Source organism: Hypanus sabinus, chromosome 4, assembly GCF_030144855.1.
Source record: "Hypanus sabinus isolate sHypSab1 chromosome 4, sHypSab1.hap1, whole genome shotgun sequence".
NCBI lineage: Eukaryota > Metazoa > Chordata > Chondrichthyes > Myliobatiformes > Dasyatidae > Hypanus > Hypanus sabinus.
The window spans coordinates 106,368,306-106,389,556 of record NC_082709.1 but is presented as its reverse complement, the minus strand read 5'-3'; positions in this window follow the sequence as shown (position 1 = coordinate 106,389,556).

Genomic DNA, 21,251 nt, shown 5'->3' with positions numbered 1-21,251 from the left:
ACAGGGAGATGGTCACCTGCAGGGTGATGGTCACCTCTACAAGGAGATGGTCACCTCTACAGGGAGATGGTCACCTACAGGGAGATGGTCACCCCTACAGGATGCTCACCCTGACAGGGAGATGGTCACCCCGACCGGGAGATAGTCACCCCGACAGGGAGATGGTCACCCCTACTGGGAGATGGTCACCTCTACAAGGAGATGGTCACCTACAGGGAGATAGTCACCTACAGGGAGATGGTCACCTCTACAGGGAGATGGTCACCCCTAAAGGGATATAGTCACCTACAGGGAGATGGTCACCTCTACAAGGAGATGGTCACCTACAGGGAGATAGTCACCTACAAGAAGATGGTCACCCCGAAAGGGAGATAGTCACCCCTACAGGGAGATGGTCACCTACAGGGAGATAGTCACCTACAGGGAGATAGTCACCCCTACAGGGAGATAGTCACCCCTACAAGGAGATTGTCACCCCGACAGGGAGATAGTCACCCCTACAATGAGATAGTCACCCCTACAGGGAGATGGTCACCTACAAGGAGATAGTCACCTACAGTGAGATGGTTACCTACCGGGAGATAGTCACCTACAGGGAGATGGACACCTACAGGGAGATGGTCACCTACAGGGAGATAGTCACCTACAGGGAGATGGTCACCCCTTCATTGAGATGGTCACCTACAGGGAGATGGTCACCTACAGGGAGATAGTCACCCCTACAGGGAGATAGTCACCCCTACAGGGAGATGCTCACCTACAGGGAGATGGTCACCTCTACAGGGAGATGGTCACCTACAGGGAGATGGTCACCTACAGGGAGATAGTCACCCCTACAGGGAGATAGTCACCTACAGGGAGATAGTCACCCCTACAGGGAGATGGTCACCTACAGGGAGATGCTCACCTACAGGGAGATGGTCACCTACAGGGAGATAGTCACCTACAGGGAGATGGTCACCTCTACAGGGAGATGGTCACCTAAAGGGAGATGGTCACCTACAGGGAGATAGTCACCTACAGGGAGATGGTCACCCCTACAGGGAGATGGTCACCTACAGGGAGATGGTCACCTCTACAGGGAGATGGTCACCTACAGGGAGATGGTCACCTACAGGGAGATAGTCACCTACAGGGAGATGGTCACCTACAGGGAGATAGTCACCTACAGGGAGATGGTCACCTCTACAGGGAGATGGTCACCTACAGGGAGATAGTCACACCTACAGGGAGATAGTCACCCCTACAAGGAGATGGTCACCCCGACAGGGAGATAGTCACCCCTACAGGGAGATAGTCACCCCTACAGGGAGATGGTCACCTACAGGGAGATAGTCTCCTACAGTGAGATGGTTACCTACCGGGAGATAGTCACCTACAGGGAGATGGACACCTACAGGGAGATGGTCACCTGCAGGGAGATAGTCACCTACAGGGAGATGGTCACCCCTTCATTGAGATGGTCACCTACAGGGAGATGGTCACCTACAGGGAGATAGTCACCCCTACAGGGAGATAGTCACCCCTACAGGGAGATGCTCACCTACAGGGAGATGGTCACCTCTACAGGGAGATGGTCACCTACAGGGAGATGGTCACCTACAGGGAGATGGTCACCTACAGGGAGATAGTCACCCCTACAGGGAGATAGTCACCTACAGGGAGATAGTCACCTACAGGGAGATGGTCACCCCTACAGGGAGATGGTCACCTACAGGGAGATGGTCACCTCTACAGGGAGATGGTCACCTACAGGGAGATGGTCACCTACAGGGAGATAATCACCTACAGGGAGATGGTCACCTACAGGGAGATAGTCACCTACAGGGAGATGGTCACCTCTACAGGGAGATGGTCACCTACAGGGAGATGGTCACCTACAGGGAGATAGTCACCTTCAGGGAGATGGTCACCCCTACAGGGAGATGGTCACCTACAGGGAGATGGTCAACTCTACAGGGAGATGGTCAGCTACAGGGAGATGGTCACCTACAGGGAGATGGTCACCTCTACAGGGAGATGATCACCCCGACAGGGAGATGGTCACCTACAGGGAGATGGTCACCTACAGGGAGATAGTCACCAACATGGCGATGGTCACCTACAGGGAGATGGTCACCTCTACAGGGAGATGGTCACCTACAGGGAGATGGTCTCCTACAGGGAGATAGTCGCCCCTACAGGGAGATAGTCACCCCTACAGGGAGATGGTCACCTACAGGGAGATGGTCACCTCTACAGGGAGATGGTCACCTACAGGGAGATGGTCACCTACAGGGAGATGGTCACCCCTACAGGGAGATGGTCTCCTCTACAGGGAGATAGTCACCTACAGGGAGATAGTCACCCCGACAGGGAGATAGTCACCTACAGGGCGATGGTCAACTACAGGGAGATGGTCACCTACAGGGAGATAGTCACCCCGACAGGGAGATAGTCACCACTACAGGGAGATGGTCACCTACAGGGAGATGGTCACCTACAGGGAGATAGTCACCCCGACAGGGAGATAGTCACCCCTACAGGGAGATGGTCACCTACAGGGAGATGGTCACCTCTACAAGGAGATGGTCCCCTACAGGGAGATGGTCACCTACAGGGTGATGGTCACCTCTACAAGGAGATGGTCACCTCTACAGGGAGATGGTCACCTACAGGGAGATGGTCACCTACAGGGAGATGGTCACCTCTACAAGGAGATAGTCAGCTACAGGGAGATGGTCACCCCTACAGGATGCTCACCCCGACAGGGAGATGGTCCCCCCGACAGGGAGATAGTCACCCCGACAGGGAGATGGTCACCCCTACTGGGAGATGGTCACATCTACAAGGAGATGGTCACCTACAGGGAGATAGTCACCTACAGGGAGATGGTCACCTCTACAGGGAGATGGTCACCCCTAAAGGGAGATAGTCACCTACAGGGAGATGGTCACCTCTACAAGGAGATGGTCACCTACAGGGAGATAGTCACCTACAAGAAGATGGTCACCCCGACAGGGAGATAGTCACCCCTACAGGGAGATGGTCACCTACAGGGAGATAGTCACCTACAGGGAGATAGTCACCCCTACAGGGAGATAGTCACCCCTACAAGGAGATGGTCACACCGACAGGGAGATAGTCACCCCTACAGGGAGATAGTCAACCCTACAGGGAGATGGTCACCTACCGGGAGATAGTCACCTACAGTGAGATGGTTACCTACCGGGAGATAGTCACCTACAGGGAGATGGACACCTACAGGGAGATGGTCACCTACAGGGAGATAGTCACCTACAGGGAGATGGTCACCCCTTCATTGAGATGGTCACCTACAGGGAGATGGTCACCTACAGGGAGATAGTCACCCCTACAGGGAGATAGTCACCCCTACAGGGAGATGCTCACCTAGAGGGAGATGGTCACCTCTACAGGGAGATGGTCACCTACAGGGAGATGGTCACCTACAGGGAGATGGTCACCTACAGGGAGATAGTCACCCCTACAGGGAGATAGTCACCTACAGGGAGATAGTCACCCCTACAGGGAGATGGTCACCTACAGGATGGTCACCTACAGGGAGATAGTCACCTACAGGGAGATGGTCACCTCTACAGGGAGATTGTCACCTACAGGGAGATGGTCACCTACAGGGAGATAGTCACCTACAGGGAGATGGTCACCCCTACAGGGAGATGGTCACCTACAGGGAGATGGTCACCTCTACAGGGAGATGGTCACCTAAAGGGAGATGGTCACCTACAGGAGATAGTCACCTACAGGGAGATGGTCACCTCTACAGGGAGATGGTCACCTACAGGGAGATGGTCACCTACAGGGAGATAGTCACCTACAGGGAGATGGTTACCCCTACAGGGAGATGGTCACCTACAGGAAGATGGTCACCTCTACAGGGAGATGGTCAGCTACAGGGAGATGGTCACCTACAGGGAGATGGTCACCTCTACAGGGAGATGGTCACCCCGACAGGGAGATGGTCACCTGTACAGGGAGATGGTCACCTACAGGGAGATTGTCACCTACAGGGAGATAGTCACCTACATGGCGATGGTCACCTACAGGGAGATGGTCACCTCTACAGGGAGATGGTCACCTACAGGGAGATGGTCTCCTACAGGGAGATAGTCGCCCCTACAGGGAGATAGTCACCCCTACAGGGAGATAGTCACCCCTACAGGGAGATGGTCACCTACAGGGAGATGGTCACCTCTACAGGGAGATGGTCACCTACAGGGAGATGGTCACCTACAGGGAGATGGTCACCCCGACAGGGAGATGGTCACCTACAGGGAGATGGTCACCTCTACAGGGAGATGGTCACCTACAGGGAGATGGTCACCTACAGGGAGATGGTCACCTACAGGGAGATAGTCACCCCTACAGGGAGATAGTCACCTACAGGGAGATAGTCACCTACAGGGAGATGGTCACCCCTACAGGGAGATGGTCACCTACAGGGAGATGGTCACCTCTACAGGGAGAAGGTCACCTACAGGGAGATGGTCACCTACAGGGAGATAATCACCTACAGGGAGATGGTCACCTACAGGGAGATAGTCACCTACAGGGAGATGGTCACCTCTACAGGGAGATGGTCACCTACAGGGAGATGGTCACCTACAGGGAGATAGTCACCTACAGGGAGATGGTCACCCCTACAGGGAGATGGTCACCTACAGGGAGATGGTCAACTCTACAGGGAGATGGTCAGCTACAGGGAGATGGTCACCTACAGGGAGATGGTCACCTCTACAGGGAGATGATCACCCCGACAGGGAGATGGTCACCTACAGGGAGATGGTCACCTACAGGGAGATAGTCACCAACATGGCGATGGTCACCTACAGGGAGATGGTCACCTCTACAGGGAGATGGTCACATACAGGGAGATGGTCTCCTACAGGGAGATAGTCGCCCCTACAGGGAGATAGTCACCCCTACAGGGAGATGGTCACCTACAGGGAGATGGTCACCTCTACAGGGAGATGGTCACCTCTACAGGGAGATGGTCACCTACAGGGAGATGGTCACCTACAGGGAGATGGTCAACCCTACAGGGAGATGGTCTCCTCTACAGAGAGATAGTCACCTACAGGGAGATAGTCACCCCGACAGGGAGATAGTCACCTACAGAGCGATGGTCAACTACAGGGAGATGGTCACCTACAGGGAGATAGTCACCCCGACAGGGAGATAGTCACCACTACAGGGAGATGGTCACCTACAGGGAGATGGTCACCTACAGGGAGATAGTCACCCCGACAGGGAGATAGTCACCCCTACAGGGAGATGGTCACCTACAGGGAGATGGTCACCTCTACAAGGAGATGGTCACCTACAGGGAGATGGTCACCTACAGGGTGATGGTCACCTCTACAAGGAGATGGTCACCTCTACAGGGAGATGGTCACCTACAGGGAGATGGTCACCTACAGGGAGATGGTCACCTCTACAAGGAGATAGTCAGCTACAGGGAGATGGTCACCCCTACAGGATGCTCACCCTGACAGGGAGATGGTCACCCCGACAGGGAGATAGTCACCCCGACAGGGAGATGGTCACCCCTACTGGGAGATGGTCACATCTACAAGGAGATGGTCACCTACAGGGAGATAGTCACCTACAGGGAGATGGTCACCTCTACAGGGAGATGGTCACCCCTAAAGGGAGATAGTCACCTACAGGGAGATGGTCACCTCTACAAGGAGATGGTCACCTACAGGGAGATAGTCACCTACAAGAAGATGGTCACCCCGACAGGGAGATAGTCACCCCTACAGGGAGATGGTCACCTACAGGGAGATAGTCAACTACAGGGAGATAGTCACCCCCACAGGGAGATAGTCACCCCTACAAAGAGATGGTCACCCCGACAGGGAGATAGTCACCCATACAGGGAGATAGTCACCCCTACAGGGAGATGGTCACCTACCGGGAGATAGTCACCTACACTGAGATGGTTACCTACCGGGAGATAGTCACCTACAGGGAGATGGACACCTACAGGGAGATGGTCACCTACAGGGAGATAGTCACCTACAGGGAGATGGTCACCCCTTCATTGAGATGGTCACCTACAGGGAGATAGTCACCTACAGGGAGATGGTCACCTCTACAGGGAGATGGTCACCTGCAGGGAGATAGTCACCTACAGGGAGATAGTCACCTACAGGGAGATGGTCACCCCTACAGGGAGATGGTCACCTACAGTGAGATGGTCACCTCTACAGGGAGATGGTCTCCTACAGGGAGATGGTCACCTACAGGGAGATGGTCACCTACAGGGAGATAGTCACCCCGACAGGGAGATGGTCACCTACAGGGAGATAGTCACCTACAGGGAGATAGTCACCCCTACAGGGAGATAGTCACCCCTACAGGGAGATGGTCACCTCTACAGGGAGATGGTCACCTACAGGGAGATGGTCACCTCTACAGGGAGATAGTCACCCCTACAGGGAGATCGTCACCTACAGGGAGATAGTCACCCCTACAGGGAGATGGTCACCTACAGGGAGATGGTCACCTCTACAGGGAGATTGTCACCTACAGGGAGATGGTCACCTACAGGGAGATAGTCACCTACAGGGAGATTGACACCTGTACAGGGAGATGGTCACCTACAGGGAGATGGTCACCTACAGGGAGATAGTCACCTACAGGGAGATGGTCACCCCTACAGGGAGGTGGTCACCTACAGTGAGATGGTCACCTCTACAGGGAGATGGTCACCTACAGGGAGATAGTCACCTACAGGGAGATGGTCACCTACAGGGAGATGGTCACCGACAGGGAGATAGTCACCTACAGGGAGATGGTCACCTACAGGGAGATGGTCACCTACAGGGAGATAGTCACCTACAGGGAGATGGTCTCCTACAGGGAGATAGTCGCCCCTACAGGGAGATGGTCACCTCTACAGGGAGATGGTCACCTACAGGGAGATGGTCACCTACAGGGAGATGGTCAACCCTACAGGGAGATGGTCTCCTCTACAGAGAGATAGTCACCTACAGGGAGATAGTCACCCCGACAGGGAGATAGTCACCTACAGAGCGATGGTCAACTACAGGGAGATGGTCACCTACAGGGAGATAGTCACCCCGACAGGGAGATAGTCACCACTACAGGGAGATGGTCACCTACAGGGAGATGGTCACCTACAGGGAGATAGTCACCCCGACAGGGAGATAGTCACCCCTACAGGGAGATGGTCACCTACAGGGAGATGGTCATCTCTACAAGGAGATGGTCACCTACAGGGAGATGGTCACCTACAGGGTGATGGTCACCTCTACAAGGAGATGGTCACCTCTACAGGGAGATGGTCACCTCTACAAGGAGATAGTCAGCTACAGGGAGATGGTCACCCCTACAGGATGCTCACCCTGACAGGGAGATGGTCACCCCGACAGGGAGATAGTCACCCCGACAGGGAGATGGTCACCCCTACTGGGAGATGGTCACATCTACAAGGAGATGGTCACCTACAGGGAGATAGTCACCTACAGGGAGATGGTCACCTCTACAGGGAGATGGTCACCCCTAAAGGGAGATAGTCACCTACAGGGAGATGGTCACCTCTACAAGGAGATGGTCACCTACAGGGAGATAGTCACCTACAAGAAGATGGTCACCCCGACAGGGAGATAGTCACCCCTACAGGGAGATGGTCACCTACAGGGAGATAGTCAACTACAGGGAGATAGTCACCCCCACAGGGAGATAGTCACCCCTACAAAGAGATGGTCACCCCGACAGGGAGATAGTCACCCCTACAGGGAGATAGTCACCCCTACAGGGAGATGGTCACCTACCGGGAGATAGTCACCTACAGTGAGATGGTTACCTACCGGGAGATAGTCACCTACAGGGAGATGGACACCTACAGGGAGATGGTCACCTACAGGGAGATAGTCACCTACAGGGAGATGGTCACCCCTTCATTGAGATGGTCACCTACAGGGAGATAGTCACCTACAGGGAGATGGTCACCTCTACAGGCAGATGGTCACCTGCAGGGAGATAGTCACCTACAGGGAGATAGTCACCTACAGGGAGATGGTCACCCCTACAGGGAGATGGTCACCTACAGTGAGATGGTCACCTCTACAGGGAGATGGTCTCCTACAGGGAGATGGTCACCTACAGGGAGATGGTCACCTACAGGGAGATAGTCACCCCGACAGGGAGATGGTCACCTACAGGGAGATAGTCACCTACAGGGAGATAGTCACCCCTACAGGGAGATAGTCACCCCTACAGGGAGATGGTCACCTCTACAGGGAGATGGTCACCTACAGGGAGATGGTCACCTCTACAGGGAGATAGTCACCCCTACAGGGAGATCGTCACCTACAGGGAGATAGTCACCCCTACAGGGAGATGGTCACCTACAGGGAGATGGTCACCTCTACAGGGAGATTGTCACCTACAGGGAGATGGTCACCTACAGGGAGATAGTCACCTACAGGGAGATTGACACCTGTACAGGGAGATGGTCACCTACAGGGATATGGTCACCTACAGGGAGATAGTCACCTACAGGGAGATGGTCACCCCTACAGGGAGGTGGTCACCTACAGTGAGATGGTCACCTCTACAGGGAGATGGTCACCTACAGGGAGATAGTCACCTACAGGGAGATGGTCACCTACAGGGAGATGGTCACCGACAGGGAGATAGTCACCTACAGGGAGATGGTCACCTACAGGGAGATGGTCACCTACAGGGAGATAGTCACCTCTACAGGGAGATGGTCACCTCTACAGGAAGATGGTCTCCTACAGGGAGATGGTCACCTACAGGGAGATAGTCACCCTGACAGGGAGATAGTCAGCCCTACAGGGAGATAGTCACCTACAGGGAGATAGTCACCTCTACTGGGAGATGGTCACCTCTACAGGGAGATGGTCACCTACAGGGAGATGGTCACCTACACGGAGATATTCACCCCGACAGGGAGATAGTCAGCCCTACAGGGAGATAGTCACCTACAGGGAGATGGTCACCTACAGGGAGATATTCACCTACAGGGAGATGGTCACCCCTACAGGGAGATGGTCACCTACAGGGAGATGGTCACCTACAGGGAGATGGTCTCCTACAGGGAGATGGTCACCTACAGGGAGATGGTCTCCTACAGGGAGATGGTCACCTACAGGGAGATGGTCTCCTACAGGGAGATGGTCACCTACAGGGAGATAGTCACCTACAGGGAGATGGTCACCCCTACAGGGAGATGGTCACCTACAGGGAGATGGTCACCCCGACAGGGAGATGGTCACCTACAGGAGATGGTCACCTACAGGGAGATAGTCACCTACCGGGAGATGGTCACCTATAGGGAGATGGTCACCTCTACAGGGAGATGGTCATCTACAGGGAGATAGTCACCTACAGGGAGATGGTCACCTACAGGGAGATGGTCACCCCTACAGGGAGATGGTCTCCTCTACAGGGAGATAGTCACCTACAGGGAGATAGTCACCCCGACAGGGAGATAGTCACCTACAGGGCGATGGTCACCTACAGGGAGATGGTCACCTACAGGGAGATGGTCACCTACAGGGAGATAGTCACCCTGACAGGGAGATAGTCAGCCCTACAGGGAGATAGTCACCTACAGGGAGATAGTCACCTCTACAGGGAGATCGTCACCTCTACAGGGAGATGGTCACCTACAGGGAGTTGGTCACCTACACGGAGATAGTCACCCCGACAGGGAGATAGTCAGCCCTACAGGGAGATGGTCACCTACAGGGAGATGGTCACCTACAGGGAGATGGTCACCCCTACAGGGAGATGGTCACCTACAGGGAGATGGTCACCTACAGGGAGATGGTCTCCTACAGGGAGATGGTCTCCTACAGGGAGATGGTCACCTACAGGGAGATGGTCTCCTACAGGGAGATGGTCACCTACAGGGAGATGGTCTCCTACAGGGAGATGGTCACCTACAGGGAGATAGTCACCTACAGGGAGATGGTCACCCCTACAGGGAGATGGTCACCTACAGGGAGATGGTCACCCCGACAGGGAGATGGTCACCTACAGGAGATGGTCACCTACAGGGAGATAGTCACCTACCGGGAGATGGTCACCTATAGGGAGATGGTCACCTCTACAGGGAGATGGTCATCTACAGGGAGATAGTCACCTACAGGGAGATGGTCACCTACAGGGAGATGGTCACCCCTACAGGGAGATGGTCTCCTCTACAGGGAGATAGTCACCTACAGGGAGATAGTCACCCCGACAGGGAGATAGTCACCTACAGGGCGATGGTCACCTACAGGGAGATGGTCACCTACAGGGAGATGGTCACCTACAGGGAGATAGTCACCCTGACAGGGAGATAGTCAGCCCTACAGGGAGATAGTCACCTACAGGGAGATAGTCACCTCTACAGGGAGATCGTCACCTCTACAGGGAGATGGTCACCTACAGGGAGTTGGTCACCTACACGGAGATAGTCACCCCGACAGGGAGATAGTCAGCCCTACAGGGAGATAGTCACCTACAGGGAGATGGTCACCTACAGGGAGATAGTCACCTACAGGGAGATGGTCACCCCTACAGGGAGATGGTCACCTACAGGGAGATGGTCACCTACAGGGAGATGGTCTCCTACAGGGAGATGGTCACCTACAGGGAGATGGTCTCCTACAGGGAGATGGTCACCTACAGGGAGATGGTCTCCTACAGGGAGATGGTCACCTACAGGGAGATAGTCACCTACAGGGAGATGGTCACCCCTACAGGGAGATGGTCACCTACAGGGAGATGGTCACCCCGACAGGGAGATGGTCACCTACAGGAGATGGTCACCTACAGGGAGATAGTCACCTACCGGGAGATGGTCACCTATAGGGAGATGGTCACCTCTACAGGGAGATGGTCATCTACAGGGAGATAGTCACCTACAGGGAGATGGTCACCTACAGGGAGATGGTCACCCCTACAGGGAGATGGTCACCCCAACAGTGAGATAGTCACCCCTACAGGGAGATAGTCACCCCTACAGGGAGATAGTCACCCCTACAGGGAGATGCTCACCTACAGGGAGATGGTCACCTCTACAGGGAGATGGTCACCTACAGGGAGATGGTCTCCTACAGGGAGATGGTCACCTACAGGGAGATGGTCTCCTACAGGGAGATGGTCACCTACAGGGAGATAGTCACCTACAGGGAGATGGTCACCCCTACAGGGAGATGGTCACCTACAGGGAGATGGTCACCCCGACAGGGAGATGGTCACCTACAGGGAGATGGTCATCTACAGGGAGATAGTCACCTACCGGGAGATGGTCACCTACAGGGAGATGGTCACCTCTACAGGGAGATGGTCATCTACAGGGAGATAGTCACCTAAAGGGAGATGGTCACCTACAGGGAGATGGTCACCCCTACAGGGAGATGGTCTCCTCTACAGGGAGATAGTCACCTACAGGGAGATAGTCACCCCGACAGGGAGATAGTCACCTACAGGTCGATGGTCACCTACAGGGAGATGGTCACCTACAGGGAGATAGTCACCCCGACAGGGAGATAGTCACCACTACAGGGAGATGGTCACCTACAGGGAGATGGTCACCTACCGGGAGATAGTCACCCCGACAGGGAGATAGTCACCCCTACAGGGAGATGGTCACCTACAGTGAGATGGTCACCTCTACAAGGAGATGGTCACCTACAGGGAGATGGTCACCTACAGGGAGATGGTCACCTCTACAAGGAGGTGGTCCCCTCTACAAGGAGATGGTCACCTACAGGGAGATGGTCACCTACAGGGAGATGGTCACCTCCAGAAGGAGATAGTCACCTACAGGGAGATGGTCACCTACAGGGAGATGGTCTCCTACAGGGAGATGGTCACCTACAGGGAGATAGTAACCCCTACAGGGAGATGGTCACCTACAGTGAGATAGTCACCTACAGGGAGATAGTCACCCTTACAGGGAGATAGTCACCCCTACAAGGAGATGGTCACCCCGACAGGGAGATAGTCACCCCTACAGGGAGATAGTCACCCCTACAGGGAGATGGTCACCTACAGGGAGATAGTCACCTACAGGGAGATGGTCACCTACCGGGAGATAGTCACCTACAGGGAGATGGACACCTACAGGGAGATGGTCACCTACAGGGAGATAGTCACCTACAGGGAGATGGTCACCCCTTCATTTAGATGGTCACCTACAGGGAGATGGTCACCTACAGGGAGATAGTCACCTACAGGGAGATGGTCACCTACAGGGAGATGGTCACCTCTACAGGGAAATGGTCACCTACAGGGAGATGGTCACCTACAGGGAGATGGTCACCCCTACAGGGAGATGGTCACCTCTACAGGGAGATAGTCACCTACAGGGAGATAGTCACCCTGACAGGGAGATAGTCACCTACAGGGAGATGGTCACCTCTACAGGGAGATAGTCACCTACAGGGAGATGGTCACCTACAGGGAGATGGTCACCTACAGGGAGATAGTCACCCTTACAGGGAGATAGTCACCCCTACAAGGAGATGGTCACCCCGACAGGGAGATAGTCACCCCTACAGGGAGATAGTCACCCCTACAGGGAGATGGTCACCTACAGGGAGATAGTCACCTACAGGGAGATGGTCACCTACCGGGAGATAGTCACCTACAGGGAGATGGACACCTACAGGGAGATGGTCACCTACAGGGAGATAGTCACCTACAGGGAGATGGTCACCCCTTCATTTAGATGGTCACCTACAGGGAGATGGTCACCTACAGGGAGATAGTCACCTACAGGGAGATGGTCACCTACAGGGAGATGGTCACCTCTACAGGGAAATGGTCACCTACAGGGAGATGGTCACCTACAGGGAGATGGTCACCCCTACAGGGAGATGGTCACCTCTACAGGGAGATAGTCACCTACAGGGAGATAGTCACCCTGACAGGGAGATAGTCACCTACAGGGAGATGGTCACCTCTACAGGGAGATAGTCACCTACAGGGAGATGGTCACCTCTACAAGGAGATGGTCACCTACAGGGAGATAGTCACCTACAGGGAGATAGTCACCCCTACAGGGAGATAGTCGCCCCTACAAGGAGATGGTCACCCCGACAGGGAGATAGTCACCCCTACAGGGAGATAGTCACCCCTACAAGGAAATGGTCTCCTATAGGGAGATAGTCACCCCTACAGGGAGATAGTCACCCCTACAAGGAGATGGTCACCTATAGGGAGATAGTCACCACTACAGGGAGATGGTCACCCTTACAGGGAGATGGTCACCTACAGGGAGATAGTCACCCCTACTTCTTCGGCTGTCCATCGATTTTGGTGTTGACTGTGCTGAGAGTTTAGTCTGTGCAAGTACGTTTATGGCCCAAAAGACCAGCATTGGATCGGCACTGTCTCCCACATCGGCTGCATTTGTGATTTGACTGGTCTAGCATCGAACGTTTGCGCTCATGACCTGCTTCATATTTCTTCTGCCTTTTCTCCTCGATAGCTGGGATTGACTTCTTGACAATGCAGCGCCAACTTCTTTTGTCCAAAGCATCTTTCTCCCAGGTGTTGACATTCATGTCAGTTTTGGAGCTTGCGCACATCTTTGTAGCACAGCTTCTGACCATCATATTTCCTGTTTCCTTCACATAGCTCACCATAGAAAACAGCTTTGTGTAAACGATCATCACTCATTCTTGTGACATGACCAGTCCAACACAGCTGAGAAGCTGTGATGAGCGATTCTGCGCTGACTGTCCCAGCACGTTTGAGCACCTCCTCATCTAGTACTCTCTCTTGCCACAATATATGTAATACTTGGCATTAATGCCTGAGTTGTGTCTTGGTCAATTTTTTGATGTGCTTCGATACAATGTCATCGTTTCAGCTGAATAAAGCATAGATGTTAAAACAGCTGTGTTATACACTTTGACCTTGGTTCCCATTTTAATGTCATGGCAAAACCAAAGTCGCTTCTGCAAAGCACTGAAGACTTTTGTTGCTGATTGAATTCTCCTCTCAGCTTCCAGATCTGATGAGTTGGTGTTGGTCACAGCGCTTCCTAAGTATGTGAAAGAGTCAGAACATTTCAGCGCTACCCCATTGACAGATATGACTGGTGGTTGGGTCTCACTGGGACTACACAGAGGAGGAGGCTGGTACAGAAGTTTGGTTTTGGAGACATTGATTCTTAGGCCAAAAAGAGTGGCAGCAAACAAGAAGCGTTCTACAATTTCTTGAATCACGTTAACATCAGTAGCAACCAGGGCTGAGTCATCTGCATACAGAAGCTCTCTGACACATATCTCTCTTGATTTGGTTGAGGCTTTGAGTCTTGACAGGTTGAACAATTTTCCATCTGAGCGAGTCCTGATGTACACACCTTTGTCCAAATTATGGTCCATTATTTCCAAAACTGCCACCCCTACAGGGAGATAGTCAACCCGACAGGGAGATAGTCACCCCTACAGGGAGATGGTCATCCCTACAGGGAGATGGTCATCCCTACAGAGAGATGGTCACCCCTATAGGGAGATAGTCACCCCTAAGTGGCAGGAGGCAGGTACCTGAGTGACTGTCAGGAGAGGGAAAGGAATGGACAGCAGATTATCCCTGAGGCCATTCCCCTCAATAATAAATGTACCACTTTGGATATTGTTGGGGGTGATGACGTACTGGGGGGAGTCGCGGTGACCGTGTCTCAGGCACTGAGTTTGGAGCTGTGGCTCAGAAAGGAAGAGGAGAGAAAAGGAGTTCACTAGTGAGAGGAGATTCCATAGTAGACATGAGGTTTTGTGTATGTGAAGAAGACACCCGGATGGCTTGTTGCCATCAGGGTCAGGGATGTCTTGGACTGGATCCACAGCATTCTGAAGGGAGAGAGTGAACAGCCAGAACTCTCAGTACGTATTGGCACCAATGACATAGAGAGGTAAAGGGAGGAGGTCCTGCAGGGAGAATATAGGAAGTTAGACAGAAAGCTGAAAAGCAGGAGGTTCAGGTTAGTAATCTCTGGACTGTTGCCTGTGCCACCTGCCAGTGCAGGTAACAATAGGATGATTTGACAGATGAATGGATAGCTGAGCAACTGGTACAAGGGGCAGGGTTTCAGATTTCTAGATGATTGAGATTTTTTCTGGGAAAGGTATGACCTGTATAAAAGAAATGGGTTACATTTGAAACCAAGGGGACCAATACCCTTGTGAGCACGTTTGCTAGGTGGTTTAAACTAATTTGGCAGGGGAATGGGTACCAGAGTGATAGGGCTAAAGATGGGACAACTGGTATACAACTAGATACAGTGTATAGTGAGAGTGTCAGGAAGGACAGGCAGATGGTAGGGAAAATTTGCAGTTAGTGGGATGAGTTGCAGTGTCACATGGGAGCAACATTTTGAAGGATGATGAACACAGGAGAGAAGGTGTTATATTTGAATGTGCCCAGTATACAGAATAAGGTAAATGATATTGTACCTACCAATCTCTAACTCTGCTACAATGTTGTGGGCATCACTGAGTTGTGATTGAAAGAAGATCATAGTTGGGAGTTTAATGTCCAAGGATCTACATTATATGTAGGGACAGAGGGGGTGGCATGGCTCTGTTGGTAAAAAAATAAATCAAAACCCAAGAAAGAGATGACTTAGGATCAGAAGATGTAGAATCTTTGTGGGTAGAGTTTAGAAACTGCAAGGGTAAAAAGACCCTGATGGGAGTTATATACAGATCCCCAAACACTAGCCAGGACACTAGCTACTAATTACAATGGAAATAGAAAACGCATGTCAAAAGGGCAATGTTACAATAGTCACATTTCAATATTTCAATATGCAGGTAGTTTGGGAAAATCAGGTTGGTGCTGGATTCCCCAGACAAAGTATTTGTAGGATGCCTATGAGATGGCCTTTTAGAGCAGATTGTGGTGGAGCCTGCTAAGGGAATGACTATTCTGAATTGGGTGTTGCATGATGAACTGGATTTGATTAGGGAGCTTAAGGTAAAGAACCACTTAGGAGATAGTGATCATAAAATGATAAACTTCACTCTGCAATTTGAGGGGGAGAAGCTAAAGTGAAATTATCAGAACTACAGCAGAGAAAAGGCAATTATAGAGGCACGAGAGAGGAGCTGGCCAAAGTTGATTGGAAGGGAACATGAGCAGGGATGATGGCAGAACAGCAATTTCTGGAAGTTCTGGGACAAATTTGGAAGGCGCAGGATAGATACAGCCCAGAGGAAGAGGATTCTAACGGCAGAATGATATGACTGTGGCTTACAAAGGTAGACAAAAACAACATAAAAAGGAAAGAGAGGGTACAGAATAGAGCGAAAAACAGTGAGAAGGCAGAGAGTTGGGAAGCTTTTAAAAACCAATAGAAGGCAACTAAAAATGCCATTAGGAGGAAGAGATTAAATATGAAGGTAAGCGAGATAATAATATAAAAGAGAATACCAAAATTTTTTTCAGACATATAAAGAGTAAAAGAGAGGTGAGAGTAAATTTCGGAACACTGCAAAATGACAGTGGAGAAGAAGTAATGGGGGCAAGGAAATGGAGAACAAATATTAGGTACTTTACATTCACCTTCAATATGAAAGACACTAACAAAATGATAGAAGTTCGGGAGTGTTTCGGGACAGAATTGAGCGCATTTGTTATCAGGGTTCAGGGTCCTTGGGATACTGAAGGGAAACTTGGAAAGAAAGGACTACACCTTGGACTACACCCCGGCATGGACTACATCCAAGCATTTTATACACCCCAGCATGGACAACACCCCAGCATGGACCACACCCCGGCATGGACTACACCCCAAGAATGGACTACAACCCAGCATGGACTACACCCCAGCATGGACTACACTCCGGCATGGACTAAACCCCAAGAATGGACTACACCCCAGCATGGACTACGCCCAGCATGGACTACACCCCGGCATGGACTACACCCCAACATGGACTACACCCAAGCATGGACTACACCACAGCATGGACTACACCCCAACATGGACTACACCCCAGCATGGACTACACCACAGCATGGACTACACCCCGGCATGGACTACACCCCGGCATGGATTACACACCGGCCTGGACTACACCCCAGCATGGACTACGCCCAGCATGGACTACACCCCGGCATGGACTACACCCCAACATGGACTACACCCCAGCATGGACTACACCACAGCATGGACTACACCCCGGCATGGACTACACCCCAGCATGGATTACACACCGGCCTGGACTACACCCCAGCATGGACTACACCCCAGCATGGACTACACCCCGGCATGGACTACACCCCGGCCTGGACTGCACCCCAGCATGGACTACACCCCAGCATGGACTACACTCCGGCCTGGACTACACCCCAGCATGGACTACACTACGGAATGGACTACACCCCAGCATTGACTACACCCTGGCATTGACTACACCCAGGCCTGGACTACACCCCGGCATGGACTAAACCTCAAGCATGGACTAAGCCCCAGCATGGACTACACCCCGGCATGGGCCATACCCCAGCATGGACTACACCCAGGCATGGACTACAACTCCAGAATAGACAACACCCCAGCATGGTCTTCACTCCAGCATGGACTACACCCAGGGATGGACTACACCCCAGCATGGATTACACCCTGGGATGGACTACACCCTGGCATGGACTACACCCCGGCATGGAGTACACGCAAGAATGGACTACACCCCAGCATGGATTAAACACCAGCATGGACTACACCCCGGCATGGACTACACCACAGCATGGACAACACCCCAGCATGGACTACACCCCAGCATGGACTACACCCCAGCATGGACTACACCCCAGGATGGTCTACACACCAGGATGGTCTACACACCAGGATGAACTACACCCAGCATGGACTACACAAGGACATGGACTACACCCCAGCATGGACTACACCCCAGCATGGACTACACCAGGGCATGGACTGCACCCCAGCATGGACTACTCCCCAGCATGAACGACACCCCAGCATGGATTACATCCCGGCATGTACTACACCTCGGCATTGACTACACCCCAGCATGAACTACACCACAGCATGGACTACACCCCGGCATGTACTACAACCCAGCATGGACTACACCCCAGCATGAACTACACACCAGCATGGACTACACCCTGGCATTGACTACACCCAGGCCTGGACTACACCCCGGCATGGACTACACCTCAAGCATGGACTAAGACCCAGCATTGACTACACCCCGGCATGGACCATACCCCGGCATGGACCATACCCCGGCATGGACTACACCCTAGCATGAACTACACCCAGGGATGGACTACACCCCAGCATGGATTACACCCCGGGATGGACTACACCTTGACATGGACTACACCCCAGCATGGATTACACACCGGATGGACTACACCCTGGCATGGACTACACCCCGGCATGAACTAAGCCCCAGCATGGACTAGAACCCAGCATGGATTAAACACCAGCATGGACTACACCCCGGCACGGACTGTACCCCGGCATGTACTACACCACAGCATGGACAACACCCCAGCATGGACTACACCCCAGCATGGACTAAGCCCCGGCATGGTCTACACAACAGCATGGACTACACCCCAGCATGGACTACACCCCAGGATGGTCTACACACCAGGATGGTCTACACCCCAGTATGAACTACACCCCAGCATGGACTACACCCGGACATGGACTACACCCCAGCATGCACTACACGCGGGCATGGACTGCACCCCAGCATGGACTACTCCCCAGCATGAACGACACCCCAGCATGGACTACACCCCGGCATGTACTACACCTCGGCATTGACTACACCCCAGCATGAACTACACCACAGCATGGACTACACCACGGCATGTACTACACCCCAGCATGGACTGCACCCCAGCATGAACTACACACCAGCATGGACTACACCCTGGCATTGACTACACCCAGGCCTGGACTACACCCCGGCATGGACTACACCTCAAGCATGGACTAAGCCCCAGCACTGACTACACCCCGGCATGGAAAACACCCCAGCATGGATTACACCCCAGCATGGACTACACCCCGGCATGGACCATACCCCGGCATGGACTACACCCCAGCATGGACTACACCCCGGCATGGACTACAACTCCGGAATAGTCAACACCCCAGCATGTACTTCAACCCAAGAATGGACTACACCCTGGCATGGACTAAACCATGGCATGTAACTACACCCCGGCATGGACTCCAACCCAGCGTGGACTACAACCCAGCATGGACTACAACCCAAGAATGGGACTACAGCCCGGCATGGACTACACCCCAAGCATGGACAACACACCGGGATGGACTACACCCCAGCATGGACTACACCCCAGCATGGACTACACCCCAAGCATGGACTACACCCCGGGATGGACTACACCCCAGGATGGACTACACCCCAGCATGGACTGCACTCCAGCATGGACTACACCCCAGCATGGACTACACCCCAAGTATGGACTACACCCCAGCAAGGACTACACCTCAGCATGGACTACACTCCAGCATGGACTACACCCCAGCATGGACTACACCCCAAGCATGGACTACACCCCGGGATGGACTACACCCCGGGAGGGACTACACCCCAGCATGGACTACAACCCGGCATGGACTACACCCCAGCGTGGACTACACTCCAGCATGGACAACACCCCGGCATGGACTACACCCCTGCCTGGACAACACCCCAGCATGGACTTAACTCCAGCATGGACAACTCCCCGGCATGGATTACACCCCGGCATGGACTACACCTGAAGCATGCACTACACCTCAAGCATGGACTAAGCCCCGGCATGAACTACTCCCCGGCATGGACTACACCCTGGCATGGACTACACCCTGGCATGTACTACACCCCAGCATGAACTACACCCCAGCATGGACTACACCCTGGCCTGGACTACACCCCAGCATGGACAACACCCCAGCATGACCTACACCCCAGCATGGTCTACACCCCGGCATGGACTGCTCCCCAGCATGGACTACACCCCAGCATGGACTACACCCCAGCATGGACTACACCCGGGCATGGACTACACCCCAGCATGGACAACACCCCAGGGATGGACTACACCCCAGCATGGATTACACCCCGGGATGGACTACACCCAGCATGGATTACACCCCGGGATGGACTACACCCAGCATGGACTACACCTCGGCATGGATTAAACACCAGCATGGACTACACCCCTGCATGGACTGCACCCCGGCATGGACTATGCCACAGCATGGACAACACCCCAGCATGGACTACACCCCAGCATGGATTACACCCCAACATGGAGTACACCCAAGAATGGACTACACCCAGGGATGGACTACATCCCAGCATGGACTACACCCAGGGATGGACTACACCCCGGGATGGACTACACCCCAGCATGGATTACACGCCGGGATGGACTACACCCCGGGATGGACTACACCCCAGCATGGATTACATCCCGACATGGACTACACCCATGCATGGACTGCACCCCGGCATGGACAACACCCCAGGGATGGACTACACCCCAGCATGGATTACACCCCGGGATGGACTACACCCAGCATGGAGTACACCCTAGCATGGATTACACCCCAAGCATGGACTACACCCCGGCATGGACTGCACCCCGGCCTGGACTACACCCCGGCATGGACTACACCCCGGCATGGACTACACCCCGGCGTGGACTACACCCCGGCGTGGACTACACCCCGGCATGGACTACACCCCGGCGTGGACTACACCTCAGCATGGACGACACCCCAGCATGAACTACACCCAAGCATGAACTACACCCCAGCATGGACTACACCCCGGCATGGACTACACCCCAGCATGGACTACACCCCAGAATGAACTACACCCAAGCATGAACTACACCCAAGCATGAACTACACCCCAGCATGGACTACACCCCAGAATGAACTACACACAAGCATGAAGTGCACCCAAGCATGAAGTGCACCCCTGCATGGTCTACATCCCGGCATGGACTGCACCCCAGCATGGAATACACCCTGGCGTGGACTACACCCCGGCATGGACTGCACCCCGGCATGGACTACACCCCAGCATGGACTACACCCCAGCATGGAATACACCCCAGCATGTTCTACACCCCGGCATGGACTGCACCCCGGCATGGACTGCACCCCAGCATGTTCCACACCCCAGCATGGAATACACCCCGGCGTGGACTACACCCCGGCATGG